The sequence below is a fragment of the Muscardinus avellanarius genome (assembly GCF_963383645.1).
Source record: "Muscardinus avellanarius genome assembly, chromosome: 2".
NCBI lineage: Eukaryota > Metazoa > Chordata > Mammalia > Rodentia > Gliridae > Muscardinus > Muscardinus avellanarius.
The window spans coordinates 10,608,948-10,629,376 of record NC_137787.1 but is presented as its reverse complement, the minus strand read 5'-3'; positions in this window follow the sequence as shown (position 1 = coordinate 10,629,376).

Here is a 20,429-nt window from a genome sequence, read left to right as displayed (position 1 = left end):
TTAGTGCAGGAGACACTTCCACTGAAGTTAGGTACATACTGGAGATTAGCAGTAGGGAGCTCGTTATCCTATGTGGGGGAGGTGAGGGAGTGGGGAGGGAGCGGGGGAAGCTCATCCAGCGCTGTGTGCACGTGCCTCCTATTACACTGAGCTACTTTATATGAGACTACAACGCCCCGCGTGCGTGTGCGTGTGTGCGTGTGTGCATGTGTGCGTGTGTGTGAATTTGCGGCATCCAGCCAGGCATGGTGGCTCATTTGAAATCCCACTACTTGGGAGACTGAGACAAGAAGATTCCAGGTTTAGGGCCAGTCTCGGACACTTAGTAAGGCCCTGAGTATTGCAGACTCTAGCAGATGCTGCTTCCTTCACAGCTCCGCCACTGAAGGTAGCTGCTCCGTGCAGCTCCCTGAGAGTTATTCCGTGGTTCGCTTCTCAAAGGCAGCTTTCTGACAATAGGCTCCCTGCACAACAACAACAACAACAACACAAAGCCTCATTTAATAATTATAAGATAATTTAATAATTGGGGGTCGGGGAGGAGATAGCTGTCAGGAAGGAGATAGGCCCTTCTGTAACCAGGGCCTTATTTTTCACAGAAACTAGACAAGCATCATAAAAGTTAATCAAATGCAGAAGCCAACAATTGTCACAGGTTACAATAAAGGAGATCAGTGAGGCAGGCCTGTGACGCGCTTAGAGAAAGGAGGGATCCGACATTACTGAGTGGAGGGGACATTAAAATCCGCACCTCAGAGGTTACACTGGGTCTCTTGGAATTTGTCTGTTTGCAAACAAATCTCACCCAGCCAGATGCCATGTATTCAGACTGAGCAAGTCCAGGACAATAATCTCAGGATGTGTTCTAAGAAGGCGCTCAAAACCTCAGGAACTTAGAGAGATTGTTTCCAAATGAAAAATAAAGTAGGGCTGAGGTTGTAGCTCAGCGGTAGAATGCCCCTGGTTTCAATCCCCAGTGCCATACATGAAAGAGAAAGAAAGAAAGAAAATAAATCTAAAATTGATTTAGAATGGGCCATTCGAATAGACCCAGCAAACATTTCTAACCACTCCTGCTGTTCTAAATAACATGTTGAATCCAGGATCTTTCAAGCCTTCCAGAGTTAAAGTGAATTCACCCAAAATATATTTATGGTCGGAGACTATTTCTTACAGCATCCTTGGGAATTCATTGCCACACTTACTGCTCAGATTTTTGGTGGTGGTGGTGGTACAAATGAAGAAAGAACTGTCATGCAGTTTTTGTGAGAGACTTCTTCACACCCCTTAGGCCTTCTGAAATCTGATTATGCCTATGAGTATGGAGAAAATAAAGAGAAGGCAATGGGAAAGCTGAGGTCCTTTTGCAAGATGTTTTCACCACCCTATCTATCCAGCTTAACCATGTGATTTACTCTGGCCAATCAGATGCTAGAAGATATGACATAGGCAGAGACTTGAAATGCGTTTGCTTGGTTTGGCCTGCTACCAGGATTCTACCTTTCACCCTCAGAAGACCATGCTTCAGAAGAGCATCTTTCTTGGAGCCGACCTGCACTTAGCCACAGTTTGGTGCCAAGCACTATCGAGTTTAGCCTGGGAGAACTGATCACCTGTCAACCTCTGTGCATAGGAGTTTGTAGTAAACGCTAATGTTGAATAGCACTGAGCTTTGGGGAGGGTTTGCCCTGCAAAATTTCTGTGGCTACAGCAGATGGATGCATCCTCGAATCATCAAACTATCTAGAACATCAAGCTTGAAAACAGAGAAAAGCCAAAGAAAACTAGAAATGGCCAAGAATCCGCCACAGAAATAATAATCTGCTTAGGAAGCTACTGTAGGAGCCATAACCACGGACTCTGGCTACTGTTCCATAGTAATTCACAAGCCCTGGGTACACGCTGAGGGTCCTCTGCACCTGCGTCCCGCTCAGCCCCGGGAATGACCTCTAGAGGCCTCTGCCCCATTCACCACCACCCCGTCTTCAAAACCCATTTAATCCACCATCCAAGGCGTCTCCATTCGAACTGCCAACACGTTAGGAGAAGAACATCTGCCTTTCTGTGGCTTGTTCCAATCTTACAATCGCTGCCAAATACAAAAGGTTTTTAAACTCTGGGTAGCTGTAAGATGACTACAGTCTACCACATGTGATTTTTGCACACGGTGGATCCCAGAGTCCCGATGTTAAGCCGGATCATATCTCAGCACCATGACCTGTGCCCGGAGAACGGTGACGTTTTTATCTGGATAATACATACCCTGTGTAGACACGTAAAGATGTGCTTTGGGAAGGTGGGGTCGCCTGCTCTGATTCACACAGCTCATGCCTGTGGTAAAGCCTGGAGAGGGACCAGGCCAGCTGGATTCCAAGTCCCGCCTCTTCACCATGGTAATGGACTGCTTCCCACACATGAAGGAACCATTTCCAGGAAATGAGGGGCCCCACTTCGTAAGACAAAGGAGTCTGCGACTCTGGAAGCATCATCTTTACCCTCTCCTGGGCTTTAATTCCACAGATAATTATTATTTTTAATTGTCTCTGTGTTGTGTTTTAGCCAGGTTCCTCTTTTTCTGTTCACAGAGAAAATGAGAGGCAACTGGTCTTTCCCAAATATCTGAAAACCTATTATTAAACTTTCTACTTCTTTCAACACAATTTTCACACTTCGTCTCTTAATGAAGTAAGGTTTATTTTTTCTCTATTCTGTTGCCTTTAATATTTGGTTAGTTAGGTTCTGGGGGTGGGTTGGGGTTTTTTTTGCTTTTATTTTGTTTTGTTTTTTGTGTTTGTTTGTTTGTTTGTTTGTTTGTTTGTTTTGCCATTCTACCTCTGAGCTACACCCCCCAGCCCTATTTTTTTTTAATTTATTTTGAAACAGGGCTTCACTGAGTTGCAAAGGACCTCACTAAATAGCTGAAGACAGCTGTGAACCGCAATTCTCCTGTCTCAGCCTCCCAAACACTGGTATTAAAAGTGTGCCCCACGCCGGGCGTGGTGGCGCATGCTTGTAATCCCCGCGCTTGGGAGGCAGAGAAAGGAGGATCGCGCAGGTTCGAAGCTAGCCGCGCGCGCTGGCTTAGGAGACCCTGTTTCCAAATAAAAAAATGTAAAAAATAGGTCTGGGAGTGTAGCCCGGAGATAGAAGGACTTCCAGGAACCCCAGTACCACCAAAAAAAAAAAAAAAAAAAAAAGTGTGCCCCACCATGCTGGGCAGTTAGGTTTTTAAAGTTTTTTTTTTTTTCTTGAAAGGGAAATAATTTTCCATTTTCTCTAAGGCCTGACGATCCAGTCCCTTAAGGTTGGTGTTGTATGTGTACACACATACATATACCCTAGTGTTGCAATTGTTACTGTGGTTAGCTGTACCTGAGAAGCCTGGTAGCTGGTTATACCATTTTCCTTACGAATGATTTGACAATCTACAGCAAAAGGAGTCATGATAGAAAAGAGGAGGGAGAAAACAGCCAGATTCATGTCATTTAAATCCTCACTCGGAGCCAGGAGTGGTAGCGCATGCTTGTAATCCCAACATTCCGGGGCCTAAGACCTGAGGGTCACTGTTCCGGGACAGCCACAGCTAATTAGTGAGACCCTTCAAAACTCAGTGAGACCCTGTTTCAAAAATAAAAAGACCAAAAAAAGAAAATAAGGCTGGGGATGTAGCTCAGAGGTGGAATGCCCCTGGGTTCCATCCTCAGTATAATCATCATCGTCATCATCATCATCATCCTCACTTGGGCAATAACTGGCTGTGTGGTGCTGAATATACACATGTGCTCTCTGAACATCTATCCCAGGGTTTACAAAGCAGGTTAAAAAATAGAGAATGCTGCATCTGCTCAGATACTAACAACTATGAGGTTCTCAGCAATAGCAAGGATCACTTTGTTGTTATTGCTACTGTCATGCTGGGGAAAATGGCCATGGGTCTTTCAGACAGACTCACTGGAGTCCATCTCCTAGAATTTCTTTTCCTGGACAACTAATTATGATAAAACATAATAACTAACTTTTGAAGGACTCAAGTTTCTACTGAAGAATGTCAGTAATACTTATTACTGAAATTTAAAATTAGTTTTTTTATACTTTCATTGGTGCATTGTAATTTCACATCATAATGTAGTTCTGAGTGATAAGGACATACATGTGCACAGTACCCAGTGGCTGCAGGAGTACTTTGCTTGCTTGCTCTGGTGATACCGGAGATTGAACCCAGGGGTACTCTACCAGTGAGCTATACCCCCACCATTTTGCTTTTAATTTTTGTGGTACTGGAGATTGAACCCAGGGGTGTTCTCTCTGATATACATCCCCTGAGGACCTCACTAAGTTGCTGAGCGACTTGCTACTTTGCTGAGGCTTCAACCTGTGATCCTTCTCTCTCAACCTCCCATGTACTGGGATTACAGGTATGCCTCTCCAGGAATACTTTAAGAATCAAATGTTAGTGCGAGCATTGTATCAATTGTCCATGCTGTAGTTATTATGTTACCATCAAATAACTAATTTGGCTCTCACCAGTAGTAGCCCACTGGAATCTACCTGAGGCCTCTGCGGGGCTAAAGCTTCCCCTCCTATGTTGTCCCTACTCACCTTTCTGTCCTTACAATGGGAGCTTTACTGTGAAGGATTCTTCACACTAATGTGTGGCCCAGAAAAGGCAGAAGTGAGTTCACAATGCTTAGACTGGAATCCTTGAAGGGAAACCAGCAGAGGACCCCTACACATGCTGGCCAGCATCCTTCTCATCTATATATTATTTCAATTTTTTCAGCACCTGCAGCCTCAACCATATGGTGCGCTCAAGACTTGATGTCACTGTATTTCCAGTAACCCTATAAATGATCAGACAGCCCATCATATTAAATAAGGGAATTGCCGAGTTAATAAGGTGTCAGCTGGCTTGAGGTGTTTCATAGTTGGAGAACATCATGTCATGTCATGGCAGTGTCAAAACTTAACTTCATGCAAGGTTGGGATTTCTTCTCTTTTAGGTATTACCTTACACCTCGACTGCCAACTCGCAAGGAGACAGGGAATTAGTGATGTCAGTTGGAAGAAACGGGAACTGGTTTTTCCTTTGAATTCCATAAACCTTCATCCGCTGCATAAGCAGGAAGTAAGATCATTCATCTTCATAGAGACAGAGAGGATGGCATGTCGTAGGCAGGGAAAAAATTATCACAGCCTGGCTATGCTCAGAAAGGTTACTCACTGTCTTGAGACCTTTTATAAGTAGGTAGGATATAATTTTTTAATATTATAAGACACAGAGCACAATAGATTCCACAGCTAAGCAATAACTAATAGTATTTAGATAGAGCTGGCAAGGGGACAAAAAGAAAATGTTACTATTTAATCCGAAATAAGCTAGCTAGTTAAGGGACTCCAAACAGTTAAATTAATCCTGCTTAGGACCAAATATAATCTAAGAGAGAATTATAAATATAAGAAACTATATTTTTATGAATAATATCATCTCTTTGACACTGCATTACTACCTATTTTTCAGATTTTTCTATTCAAAGGGATGTACAGTAGAAAAGATGCTCTCAAACCCTATTTGCTTGCCTTCTTCTGTAATATAAGAGAGCTGAACATGTGTACTAAACAAAACAAACTTATTTTTCTCCAACACACATTCTGTTCAGCATCTGGAAAACATTTGAAGTCACCCTTCATGATCTTCAGATGAAAGGACTGAAACGTATTAGAAATGATGGTGTTTCTCCAAAACATGGCAAAAGAAAATGTTGAAAATGAGCTCTTACCTTCTTTCCTAGATTCATTTTCCATCCTTATTGGAGGCCAAAAAGAAAAAAAAAAAAAATGGGCTCAGAGCTCCATGGCAAAGTCCACACATAAATGAGTAGGGCTGCTATTTCTGCAACCAATGAAATAAACATATCTTACCAGATACTTCGAAAGAGTGTTCTGATATTTCTTACTCAGTGCATTTTATTCCTGGTTCTTTGGTACCACTTAACCAGAGGGTAATTTAGGCACTTTTCACCACTAGCTAGAAATGAAGCCTTAACTGTTGATTGATAACTTAGTAGCCCAGCTTACCATGACCAGAAATATCAGTCAAGTGTGCCATTGCATACAGAACAAGAAAGGATTGGGTGGGATCATCCGTGCCTGCCCACCATGGGACTAGTTCTTATATACTCACAACAAGAGGGTTCTCAACCTTTGGTTTTACATGAATTTGGATGAAGAAAATTTCCTTTTTTTTTCCCTTTGGTAATTTCTATCTGAAAGCTAGCAATCTCTTCTATTTTATTATCATCCTTAAAATGTTACTCTAGAGATTTAAGATAATGAAGCCTTCCCTCTACCCTCTTTGATTTAATTTCCTTTTCTATTTTCTCTTTTAGTCTTTGTTCCTTTAATCCTATCACTTCAGCCAACTGAGGGAACTTGGCCAATTATGAACTCAGTTTTCTTTTACATCACCCAAGACGACTGAAGTTCCAAAACTTCAGATCAAATGCATTTGAAGATCTTTTCAATATAAAGGTTTTTGTGGCTCCGCTTGATAAGAACATTATGCTGTGGAATGCTCTTCAACTCAGCTATATCTCAAATATTGATTAACAGAATAAGTTGTAGATAGGATGCACTGGAATGCATGGAAGATATTTGACTCACCAATACGACAACACATGGCTGGACTCTTCAGTGGGAAAGGACTATTGGGTGTAGGATCATATGATAATTGGCCAGTTATGTTGCACAAGAATCTTTATCAAAAATAAAGAAAAGAAAAAAGGAAACATGAAAGAAAGGAAGGGGGGGGGAGAGAGAGAGAGAAGAGAGAGAGAGAGAGAGAGAGAGAGAGAGAGAGAGAGAGAGAGAGAGAGAGAGAGAGAAGAAAGGAACTACTGTGATCATGTGAAAGGGCATATATTATTTTATTTATTTTCTTTGGTACTGCTGATTGAACACCCAGGGACATTCTACCTCTGAAATATACCTCTAGTCCATTTTTATTTTATTTTTTACTTAAAGCAGGGTTTTGCTAAATTACCTAGAAGTTGGCCTTGAACCTGTGATCCTGCCATCTCAGCCTCCCAAGTACTAGGATTACAGGCATGCACCACCACACCCAGCTGGAAGGGCATATTTTAAATGCAGTGCACAAAATGGACTAAATGTACTACAGGCTGTTCTGAGAAGAGAGCAGTAGGATTTATCAGGCTGCCAAAGAAGTCATGTAATAAAAAAGATTAAGAACTTCTGCTCTAAATCACAGACAGGGCTGTGTGCTACGTTGTGCCTTGAGGGACTCATGGAAGGGCTGGTGAGGTCAAGAGCATTCTGGACTAGTAGCCAGTGCCCTTGCATGAGGGCCTCATGCTTAAGAGGGAGTCTCAGGCAGTTTGCATCATAGAATCCTCAATCACTTTATTTAATTTTTGTTTTGTACATGAAATGCATTAGACGTAGAATAGAGCAGGCACCGGGGACCTAGACTTGGTTCATTCCTGGTGTGTTTGCTACCACCTCATATCCAGCCTCTGGCCTTCTGCTCTGGAGTGAGTTCACACCCATCAGTGCCCCAACCCTACAGAAAGACCACAGCCATCACACGCTCTGGCCAAGGGCTTGGCACGCCATCCTTGGGGAGTGTAGCTGGGCACAGATACTTGTTAAGTCAGAGGATAAATCCCTGGTGCTTCACAAGTAAAACTGTGTGTGTGTGTGTGTGTGTGTGTGTGTGTGTGTGTGTGTGTGTTACTGAGGATTGGACCCAGGGACATGCTACCTCTGAGCCACACCCCATACCACCAACCCTATTTTATTTTATTTTTGAAACAAGATCTTGCTAAATTACCACACACTACTGGCCTCAAACCTAAGATTCTCCAGTCTCAGCCTCCCAAGCACTTGGGATCACAGGAGTGTGCCACCATTTTCAGTGTAAAACAGAACATTTTAAAAAGCAAATATCTCTTGACAGATCAAGAAAGAGGCTACAGATTGTAGTCAAAAGGTTTTTTTCTCCCTGTTTTTTTTTTCTTTTTGTTGTACTGGAGATTGAACCCAGGACTATTCTATGAACTATGCCTTCCAGCCCTATTTTATTATTTTTATTTTCAAACAGGATCTCAGTAAGTTGCTGAAGGCCTTGCTAAGTTGTTGAGGCTGACCTCAAACCTTCTATCCTCCTATCTCAGCTTCTCAAACACAGGGATTACAGCATCTTTGCAAAAAAGGAATGTGGCAGGTCACATTTTTTATTAATTTATATTTTTATTAGTCCATTTTTATTCTTCATCATAGTGAGGCTTAATGCTATACAAACATACACCACTTGATATGTTTCCCTCTAGATCCCTTCCCAAGTACAATAGTGGTAAGGGGTTGAGGAAGAGAGATGAAAAGGGGAAAAAATAGAGAGAAAGGGGGAGAGAGAGAGGAGAGAGAGAGAGAGAGAGAGAGAGAGAGAGAGAGAGAGAGAGAGAGAGAGAGAATATAAAGAAAGACAGAGGGACTCTTGAAGGAGCAAGAATTAATTTCCTAGCTTTGAGGGAATTCTTATAGAGAAATAACCCAATTGTTTCCTCCAGACATCCAAACTGGTTTTCTGTGGCAGGAAATTCTGCCTTACATTACTTCAGATTGTTGGCACTATTATTATTTTATCACCTCCATCAGTAGAATGGATCATCTATCTTAGGTGTACACCCCATTGGCATCCTTTTAAGTTCAAAATTGGAGTCCAAGCCGGGCGTGGTGGCGCACGCTTGTAATCCCCGTGCTTGGGAGGCAGAGACAGGAGGATCGTGTAGGTTTGAAGCCAGTTGTGCTGGCTTAAGAGACCCTGTTTCCAAATAAACACGTATAAAACAGGTCTGGGAGTGTAGCCCAGAGGTAGAAGGATTTCCAGGAACCCAGTATTACCAAAAAAAAAAAAAATTGGAGTCCAAACTCACCTTTGTTGACAGCCTGTTCTTCGTCAATACCAAATCATTAGGAGTAAGGAGCCTAGACAGAATGTTCACAGAAGCCCACTCCCCCAACTGTCCTGTTCTGCTCAAACTTGACACCCCTAACCATGTGTCTCTGCCACGTGAAAAGAATAGTAGTTAAATGACTGGTAGAAACACAGCCTGGCAACCATTCTGCATTCAGCATAGAAGACTTGAAATCAATCGTGTTCTAGCTCTAGATTTGCCAGAGGGAAGGATAAAGGTCCCCCCGAAGTGTAACAGTGGAAAGTGTTCTGCTATGTTAACGATCCATTTTTCACCTGTTTCTATGGTTGAGTAAGGCTGACCTGTCTCGTGGTTAGAAAAATAGCCAAGAGAGCTCAAGATGTGAAACTGAGTATTTCTTGGGGGGTGGGAGGTGTGCTTTGAAGTTTTCCTAGCATTTCATTATCCTCCAGGGCTCTGAAATAGCTCATGTTTCTTGAAGTTGTACCAAATCTGGAATTTATTACACTTTTTTTTGATTTGGTGGAAAATAATTTAACAACAGGTAGTACTCAAAATTAAAGCCATGTTTGCAAAGGCTGAAGCACCAGAGGAAAACGAAGGTGTATAACCAAGGGAAGCTATGCTGATTAAATACCCTTCTCAAGCCTTCCAATTTCTGTTGCCCTTTTAAATGTTTCCAAGATTTTTCTTTTCCATCCTTCAGACAGATCTTGTGTAGATGAGAGCTCTGATTTCTGGGAAAGAAAAGGAGACGTCTAATGTGGAACTCGACACTTGGTTACCCTGACGTGTGGAGTCAGAGAAATTCCCAGCAGCAAACTCTTTGGAAGAAAACATTGGCTTTGCTTTTCTGTTTCCATAAAAGACATGCGGCTCAACGAGGGGACAATGGCAGAAGCGGAAAGCAGCCTGGGTCCTACATCATCCTCAGTGCACTCAGAGATGTGGACTAAGCCACAGACATAATTTAATAGGGAAAAAAGTCCTTATGTCCCTCTTCTCCTATGTTATTTCCCCTCCCCCCACCCAGCAACTCAGAGCATGAAAATGATGTATGCTATGAGTTATATTGATACAGAATTTCCCGGTATTAAAATAGGTGCCTGGCCAGGTGTGGTGTAATCCCAGCTTGGGAAACTGATATATGAGGACCTGCCATCTGCAACTTAGTGAGACCCTGCTTCAAAATAAAGAATAAAAAAATAGAGCTGGGGGTATAGCTTGGAGGTAGAATGCCCCTGGATTCCAACCCCGGGACTGCAAAAAAAAAAAAAATTTAAATTAAAAAAAGTGTGTGATCTTATACACAGATTACAGATTTATCTGTTTGTCTTAAGCCCTCTTCTTAAAAATGCCCTGGAAGTAGGAGAGGGAGAGGGAGAGGGAGAGGGAGAGGGAGAGGGAGAGGGAGAGGGAGAGGGAGAGGGAGAGGGAGAGGAGAGAGAGAGAGAGAGAGAGAGAGAGAGAGAGAGAGAGAGAGAGAGAAGAGAGAAGAGAGAGAGGAGAAGAGAGAGAGAGAGAGAGAGAGAGAGAGAGAGAGAGAGAGAGAGAGAGAGAGAGAAGAGAGAAGAGAAGAGAGAAGAGAGAAGAGAGAAGAGAGAAGAGAGAAGAGAGAAGAGAGAAGAGAGAGAGGAGAGAGAGGAGAGAGAGGAGAGAGAAGAGAGAGAGAGAGAGAGAGAGAGAGAGAGAGAGAGAGAGAGGAGAGAGGAGAGAGGAGAGAGAGAGAGAGAGAGAGAGAGAGAGAGAGAGAGAGAGAGAGAGAGAGAGAGAGAGAGAGAGAGAGAGAGAGAGGAAGTCAAGGTGAAATTTAAAACTTGTCATCAGTGAATTAGACAAAACTGGTCATTGTGAAACGTATGTTAAGAGAGAAGGGCTGGCAGATTCAGGGACAAACAGGAGTGAGTGGCTTAGCTGGGAAGAACCCTCATGGCAGAAAAGCCAGGTCACAGTTCTTGAAAGTTCTGGGTGAATTCAAAGCTCTCGGGCGATGGGGCCCAGGCTGGCACTGGTGCTCCCCTGAACCCCCATGACATAATGTCACAAGAGGCAGGGAAGTAAAGTAGGTGTCCACAATGAGTCACCCCATAATCAAGCCATCCCAAAACCACTGCCAGAGGAGGCCACACGAGGAAAAAGACACAGGTGGGGAGCGGCACACCTGCCTGTAATCCTGGGGCTTGTTGGATCGCAGGTTCGAGGCCAGCCTCAATGATGTAGTAAGAATCTCAGCAACTTATTCAGACCCTGTTTCAAAATAAAATAAAAAAGTGCTGTGGGTATACCTTGGAGGAAGGATGCCCTTGGGCTCAGTCACCAATATCCCCTCCCCACCAAACAAAAAAGAAAAGAAAAGGGTGTGTAATGCTGAAGACCCTGCACCAACTTGTCTCAGTTGGGGAAGAAGAAAAGGCAGAGACACATTTTTTTTTTTTTTTTTTTTTTTGGTGGTACTGGGGGTGGAACCCAGAGGCTTTCTACCTCCAGGCTATACTCCCAGACCTTTTTTTTAATATTTTATTTGGAAACAGGGTCTCACTAAGTTGCTGAAAGCCTCACTAAGTATCTGAGGCTGGTTTCGAACCCGTGCAATCCTCCTGTCTCAGCCTCCCAAGCGCGAGGATTACAAGCATGCACCACCATGCCTGGCAAGGTAGAGACACATTTGTGACCTTAAATTTTGGTGAAAACTTCCACCAGCCATGAGGTGACCTTTGTCTCATCATGGAATAATCTTCATATAATAACTGTTCAGAAACAAATAGTATCAATCAAATCTACATAATGTTGATATGGTTATTAATATCATGGATATAATAATAACACATATACCTGATACTTATAAGCCAGGCAAAATGCAGTGCATAATTCATCTATGATTTTTTATCCCTCACAACAACCCTGCTATCATCATATGCATACAAGAAAATAGCCCAGAGAGGTAAATAACATCGTGGCTTGCAGGGTGTGATGGTGCATGCTTGTAATTCCAGCATTTGGGAGGCCAAGACTGGAGAATTGAGGTTTACAGACAGCTTCAGCTATTAAGCAAAGCCCTTTGCAACTCAGAGAGACCCTGTTTCAAAATAAAGAAAAGAAAATAGAGCTGGTAGTGTAGCTTGGAGGTAGAATGCCCCTGGGTTCCAGCCCCAGCACTGAAAAAAAAAAAAGTTAATGAGTATTACTCGGGACCTCTGCTTCCATGGGTTCTCCCTGTTGATATGAGAAACCAAACCTAAGGACTTCATTTTTATTAAGGCACTTAAAATAAATAACAAATTTATTAAATTTTAACATAGTAGGAAATTTCAAGGGAAATAGGCCTATATTTTTGAACCAAAAACAAAACAAGGAAAGAAAGAACAAGAGTGGCGCTGTTCACAGCTTTTAAAGCTATCTGTTAGTGATGGCTTGATAGAAAAATGTTGGGCTCTAATATCTGCTTCTGCATTAATCTGTTGAGCTATGCTCTTTGCTTAAAATATTTGAAGAAAATGTAGCTTCATACAGATATGCAGTTGGGAAAGGAACAGCATTTTACTATAGTCAGCCCTCTGTGTCCGTGGGCTCCACACCCATGGATTCAGACAACTATCATTAGAAATCTTTCGGGGAAAAAAATACTAATATGTGAAGATATTTTCTTTTCATTTCCTTTAAAACAATACAGTATGACAATCACTGACACATAATTTATGTTGTAGCAGGTATTAGAAATGATTTAGAGATGATTTAAAATATATAGGAAGAGCTGGAGATGCTACTCAGTCATAGAGTAGGAAATCCTATGCTATTTTATATAAGAGATTGGAGTATCTGCAGATTTGGGTATCCATGGAGTTCCTAGATCTAGTCCTGTCCAGATACCAAAGGATGACTGTATCAGCTTTTACAAATGATTGTAAATTTTCCTCTCTAATACTACAAAACTTAAAAAGTTGTATTTTCCTAAAGAATAGTTGCATAGTAGAATATGAAACTACAACATGAACTTGTTTTACTCTATATAGTAAAATCCACTGGTCTAAGTCGTACTTGGAATGAGATTTTTTTACCCATACATGGTTTTCTAACATCATTCATCGGTCATTTGGTTCACTGAGTTATGCAGATCTTAAATCTGTACAACTGTTGACACATTTTATTGCACAATATTTACAAATCAAATTGTGAACACATCACTTAACTCTGCAGAAATTCAGTTCATGTCAGGAAGATGCCACACTCAGAATGGTACAGGAAGTTTTACCAAAATTACAATTTCGACTTGAAGGTTGGAAAATTATCATTGACAACACATATCTCATTATCTACCTCAACATATCAGCCTGGCTTGATTCACTTTTGAGAATATATCAGCAAAATGATCCAATTCTGAGCAAGCTTGGTTCTTCTGTCGGTTGCTATTCCATGTAAAGACGATATTCTATGAATATTATTTTCTTTAAGGAAACCATTATACTTTTTTTCTTCATCAAAAGTGCTTCACATTCAATTTCCATTTCATCATGCAGCATACTACAAAGACTCAAAGGACAAAATTTAGTAAAATTACCCACAATTCTTATAGAACACTGAAATGTGGATATCTGGAACTTGAGAGCTGGTGGCTATTGAAGACTGAAGTGATTATTGATAAATCTTGGTGCTACTGTCTTTCTTTCTTTCTTTCTTTCTTTCTTTCTTTCTTTCTTTCTTTCTTTCTTTCTTTAATGGTACTGGGGATGGAACCCAGAGGCATTCTACCTCCAAGCTACACCCCAGTCCTATTTTTTATTCTTTATTTTGAAACACAGTCCCACTGAGTTGCAAAGGGCCTCACTAAGTAGTAGCTGAGGCTGTCGTCCACAAATCGTGGGGATTCTTCCGTCTCAGCCTCCCAAATGCTGGGATTATAAGTGTGTGTCCACCACACCTGGGTGTGCTAAAACTGTCTTAAAATTCATACTAGGACACCACGGTTTTATTCGTAAATGCTTCTGCACAAGGTTTTAGTAATATTATCAAAACAATTTCCACCTTGCAGACTTCCTAAAAATTGCTCAGGAGACACCAGCATGCTGCAAACCGTACTTGAAAAAACACTGAGACACATTATATTCTCTATAAAGTTAAAAACACAAGGTTTATGAATCTGAAGGCTGTACAATCTTGGATACTGAAACTTTATTTTTTGTGGCAATTATTTATTATTATTATTTTTTTGTAATCATACATCACTTTGGAATACAAGACTTGAGAAGATATACAAGCACATATCATCCAATAAGCCCTCTTCCATTCCCCATCCCATTCCCTCCCCCTCCCTCGATCCCATGCTTAATTGGTGATTATCTTTGATATAATTGTTTATGCACCTCATGAATTTTAAAGAGATTCCATCCTCCCCCTTAGGCGACCCTCCCCACCCGGAAGGCCTGGAGGTCTGAGCAAGGCCCCCCACCCCCACCCCCACCCCAGGCGGGTGGGTGGGTGCGGGCAGGGCACCCTTAGGAGACCCCCCTCCCACCCGGGATACTGAAACTTTAAAAGAAGATAGAGATGGAGGTGGGAGTAGCCCATGCCTGCAATCACAGTACTTGGGCCGCTGAGATAAGAGGATAACAAGTTAAGTCCAGCCTCAGCAACATAGCAAGACCATCAGCAACTTAGTGAGACCTTGTTTCATAAATAAATAGATAAGGGCTGGAGTGAAGCTCAGAGGTAGAATGCCCCTGGGTTCAATCCCTAGTACCACAATAGAAAAATAAAAAGGAAACATCATTTTGAAGATTTTGCAGAATCTCCTGGCCTTGTGGAGACATTTGTGAACATTTCTAGGGCTTGCCACATGGCCATGGATGAGGCCCTAGAGTAAGAAAGGAACACGGAGAATAGACCTCCTGTATATTGTTCCTGTAAATAAATAAATAATGGATAAAATAATAAGATACATAATGGCTCATGACAGAACTAACACCAAACACCCGTGTACTATAAATGAATTTAAACGTTCAATGCATTCATAGTAGAATGGGCTCTCATATTAGAAAGTAAAGTAAACAAGGCGGGTGTGGTGGCACACACTGTAATCCCAGTACTTAGGAAGCTGAGACAGGAGAATCGCAGGTTGGAGGCCAATCTCAGAAATTTAGCAAGACCCTTGACAGGATGGGTCCCTCCCTGCAGGGGCGGAACCCTAGAAAAGGAGGAGAGACTCTGCTGGGCGATATTGCTGGGCAGGCGAGAGGGGCAGTGTTCCTACACGTAGCCCCACCCACAAGACTTAAACCTTAAAAACAGGGGCATTTCCTCTCTAGTGGCAGAGGGGCTCTCAGGTCTCCAGGGGCGGTCCAGCCAGTATCCCCAAGAGAAGACCACATTAAAATTCTTTTCACATACCCCGGTCTCTCTTGCCTTTTTACTGAGCCAACCTAACATCTGTAACATCTGGTGCCGACCCTGGGACAAATTTTTTATTTTAATTTTTTTTTTTTTTTTTAGTGGTATTGGGGTTCCTGGAAGCCCTTCTACCTCTGGGCTACACTCTCAGACCTTCTCTCTCTCTCTCTCTCTCTCTCTCTCTATATATATATATATATATATATATATATATATATATATAATTTTTAAATTTGGAAACAGGGTCTCTTAAGCCAGCACGGCTGGCTTTGAACCTGCGCAATCCTCCTGTCTTCACCTCCCAAGCACAGGGATTACAAGCCTGCACCACCACACCCGGCTAATTTTTTTTAATTTAAAAAAAAAAATTTTTTTTTAAATTCCCTGTCGCAGCCGCTGCCACTGCGTGCTTTGGGCGGCCTTGGCACTTTGATCTCCACTGGGACCGCTCCCACCCCTCCTGCTCCAGGATCTCCGCAGGCCCTGCCAGCCCAGGCCAGAGACCATAAGCCATCTTCCCTGGCCCCGCACTCTCTGGAAGAGCTCAAGGCCATTTTCCCAGCCCTGGCCCGGCTCTCTGCCTGAGAGCCGGAGGCTATCTTCCCCAGCCCCATACTCTGCCTGAGAGCCAGCGGCCACCTTTCCCGGCCCTTTGCTCTGCCTGAGAGCCGGAGGCCATTTTCCCCAGCCCTGAGCTCTCTTCCTGAGAGCCAGCAGCCATTTTAACCCAGCATTTGGGAGGCTGGGACAGGAAGACAGCCTCAGCTACTTAGTGAGGCCCTTTGCAACTCAGTGAGACCTTGTTTCAAAATAAAGGATTAAAAAAAGGGCTGGAGGTGTAGCTCAGAGGTAGAATGCCCCTGGGTTCCATCCCCAGTACCTCAAAAAAATAGATAAACAAATGAAGATAATAGAACAGAGATGAATAGACTTAAAAGAAATGCCATGAAATAGGTTGAAAACCTCATGTGCTTCTAGACCCTCATCCTTCTCCCTCCTAGCACTCACCAAAAATGATTACACATTTACTGATTACTTGTCTCTTCCTTATGTTCCATGAGAAAATGGAGAGTTACATTTTGTGCATGGAAGGACACCTGGGGAGTCACAGCACCTGGGGGGAGGGGCTGCAGCCTCTGATGGGAAAGGCTGGTGAGCTCTAGCGGAGGCCCACTAGACACGCTAGGCTGCAGGTTCAACGAAGAGCCTTGGCCAATTCTTCTTGGGGACAAGACAGGGTGGGCATGGTGGTATCATAAAATCAGAAGGGATGCGTAGGCCTGGGAGGAAGATATGAGGGCACCTGGGTCTACCTAGGACTTGTAGACAGGGTGCTTGCTTCAGGGATACCTGATTTGTCTCCAAAGTGACCACAGACTCTGGAACTTCAGAAAATCAACTGCATTGCCAAGGTCAAAAGAGGACTGAGCTCACAACTAGCCAGGCTCCTCCAGTTTGGCTGAATTCATTTGATTACATAAAGAGAAGAAAAGAGAGGAAAAAAGATATGAGAAAATCAGAGGATGCCATACTTTTCTGAAAATGCTGCAACAATATTGTAAGGATAAAAATAAAATGAGTTCTATTTATTAAGACTTAAAGGAATACTTCTTTTTACCAACTGGTTTTTATTTTGCTTTATATTATTTAAAGTTTTAGTTTAAAAGACCCATTCCACATTCTTGCTTATTATCAGTATAAAGTCTTATAATTAATATTGAGGCTTAATATATTTTTCCTGATTCTGTCTCAAATATATGAAAATTTCCAGGTGATCTTGGCCTTCCTTCCTTCTTTTCTTCCTTCCTTCTTTCTTTCCTTTCTTCCTTTGTTCTTTCCTTTTTCATTCTTTGCTTTTTCATTTCTCCCTTCTTTTGTTCTCATCTTCTTCTCCTCTTCTTCCTTCTATTTCCTCCTTCCTTCCTTCCTTCCTTCCTTCCTTCCTTCCACTTTTCCTTCCTCTCACTCTGTCTGTCTGTCTCTCTCTCTCTCCCCTAGGATACTCAGAGCCAAATATTAAGTCTACATTTGATAAAATATTCAAAGGAATTTTGCATTGTAAGTGATAAACAAATCAATACAAAAGACTAAGTCTAATTCACACAAGTACTTACATCTACATAACTTTAGCATGGACTCTAGAGTCAGAACTCATGGGTTCAAATCCTAGCCTTGACATATGGGATCTGTGCGTTCTTGTGTATATCATGTATGATTTCTGGGTGTCGGACTCCCCCATCTGTGAAATGGATGTAGATAATAGTGCTTCCCATAAGGTCACTATTCAGATTAAATTAATTGAACTGTGTCCAGCATACAGCAATTACTGTAAGAGCACTACCTATTACTACTATTGAACTGTTCATACCAGATTGTGCAGTAAAAGTTTGGGTTTAGAAATAATGTCCATGGCACCACATATTTTGGAAAGTGAAAATATCTGATGGAGATTAACAATAATCTTCAATTCAAAGGGACTTTAGACATTATGCAGTATAACCTTTTGTGAGAGAAAGAAAAGCCAGAAGTCCTGACAGGTTGGATTAGCCCAGGTCACCTGCTCTAGGTGGAAGCAGCCAATTATGTAGTAGGACGCTGGGATCTCGCTGATGGGAGGAGCACTGGGGTTCCAGACCCGACCCTGTCACCAGGGATCATGGCCAAGTTGCTACTCTTCTCTACATCCCCATCTGAGGGAAAATTGTTAAACCATTTCCCAAGGCCTTTCCTAGTTCTTGCAATTTGTAATTCTAGTCATTACTGTTCTCTTTGGGCACATGCCTAGAACTAAACTAGAAACATTTGTGATGTGGTAGAAACAGAGCTTCATAAAGTCAGAACAGAAGAATTTAATGTTTCCTACATGGACTCTGACCCTGATCTGTATCCTTGCCCATCTTTCCAATACCAAGATCTCTTTGAAGTCATTTTCATTCTGTTGATTAAGGAATCAGTTGTTCTAATCTCTCCTGCTTTGATGCCCAAATATCCCTAGAGTTTCAAACAAATGAAATCTTACTCCAGGATCACTAACCATGCCTGAATGCAGCCAGAAAAGCCTGACACTCCACCAGCCAAGCCACTTTCTGCTCACTGAAACTTCAGCATGGTGGTCCAAGACCACAGTCATCACTACTCTAAAACCAAGTCATTAATTCATTCAGAAGATGCTTCTGGGTAGCACGCATTGTGATAGGCACTTAGGAAACACACAGTCCAGGCATTCCTCATAATTACTCATTGAGCCGGGCCGATAAAAGCATAATTACAACTATGGTAAGTACATGGAAGGAAATGTTCACAGTATTATTCAAGAAGGATATAGAGTGGGACTTCTGATCATTCCTCTAAAGGTTGAGTAGTATTCTATCACCTATGTCATAGGGGTTGGGTTCAATATTGGGGGACTAGAGCCAGTGAGTGGTCTTGATCCGTGCAGAGAGAACAACATGTACAAAGGCCATTGGTGTGAGGATCAGAGGAACTGGACGATGACCCAGACACTGAATAACAGAGAATGACAGCGACTTTGGGTTAAGCTCCTTGTGGGTTTATTTAAAGACAACACAAAGAAACCGTGTTCTTCATCATATTAAGATTCCAGCCTCCCTCTCTCGCTTTTCCTGCATTTTACCCAGCACATGGACACAGCTGCGTGGTCTTGGTTCAGTCTCTCTTAACTTTGAAATGCATGAAACCTTTACCATAAAACTTAACCAAAGGCTATTCATAATGGATCCTTCCAAATGTTCTTCCATTTCCTACTAAAAATCTCCTTCCATGATGCAGTTAGCATCATTGTTAGCTTAGGATAACACAATAATATGCACACACATTTCTACAAATTGTTTTTCCAGATGGTACACTTTCCAGTAGAAATGGCTTTGTATATTACCTGCTGTTCGTGAACATATCACACCATATGTGTCTTCAGGGAAGAATTCTCACCAGAAAAACTAACATTGTGTTTCTAGTCCCCCCCCAAAAAAAAAAACAATAAAGAGCAGCAGAATTAATTCTAAAATGAAACATTTGCATATACACATATACACTATATATATAATTTCCATATACATAATTTGATATTTTTTGTATTGTGGTGCTGGGTGTTGAACCCAGGGACATTCTACCTCCAAGCTACCTCCCAATCATATTTTTTTTATTTGGAAACAAAGTATTGCTAAATTGCTGAAGCTGGATTTAAACCTTCTATTCTCCTGTTTCAGCCTCCCAAGTACTGGGATTACAGGTGTATGCCACCACATATGTAATTTTACGTAACAAAAATAACATTCATTAGCAAATGAGGAAAATTTTGGAAGAAAGAATTTTTCCCCAGTGATATCACCATGAGAGGCTCCTCTTGTCATGGTGATGTATTGGGACTACATCTTCCTTTCCTTTTTATTAGAAACATGTCTTTGTAGATTATAAAACAATGTTACAGAAGAGAATGCCACAAACTGAAGTCAGAGCTATATTTCTCCCTGGAATAACAATCTGATAACAAATTTTAACATCTTTTTGTAAAGTTGGAAAACCAAAGATAAGATCATGAAAAAGAGATAATGGGAAAAAAGCAAGAATGCAGTCTCCGGGTGATTTTCACAAAGAATACTGATGGTTCTAGGTCCTAAAAATGGTGGGGTTTTAAAACTGAACAATAATGATGATAGAAGGCTTACATCGTTATGTCATTGAGGTTGTGGTGGAGACAGTGCTACTCTGGATCAAATGGCAGTACATAAAACAACACACTTACGATAATAAAAGGATCTGGGAAACAAAGATCCAGTTGTTCAGATTCAATTATGCCAGAATAGTGTTGGTACTTATTTGTGCTTGTGTGTTCTCCTTATTTGAAGAGTGAGCCTAGACAGTGTATAATGTAGCTGCCCAATCTCCTGTTCTTGATTCAAAATGGCTTCTGTATATTTACAGTTGAATACAGTGGTTGAGAAATTAACTAAAAAGAATTGTATGTGTTAGACACCCATAGTCCCAGTAATGTAGAGTTAATACATGCTCCATCATAAAAAAAAAAAAAAAACTGTCTTCATATCCAGCATTAAGAGGAGGGTCTTGAGTTTTAGCCTA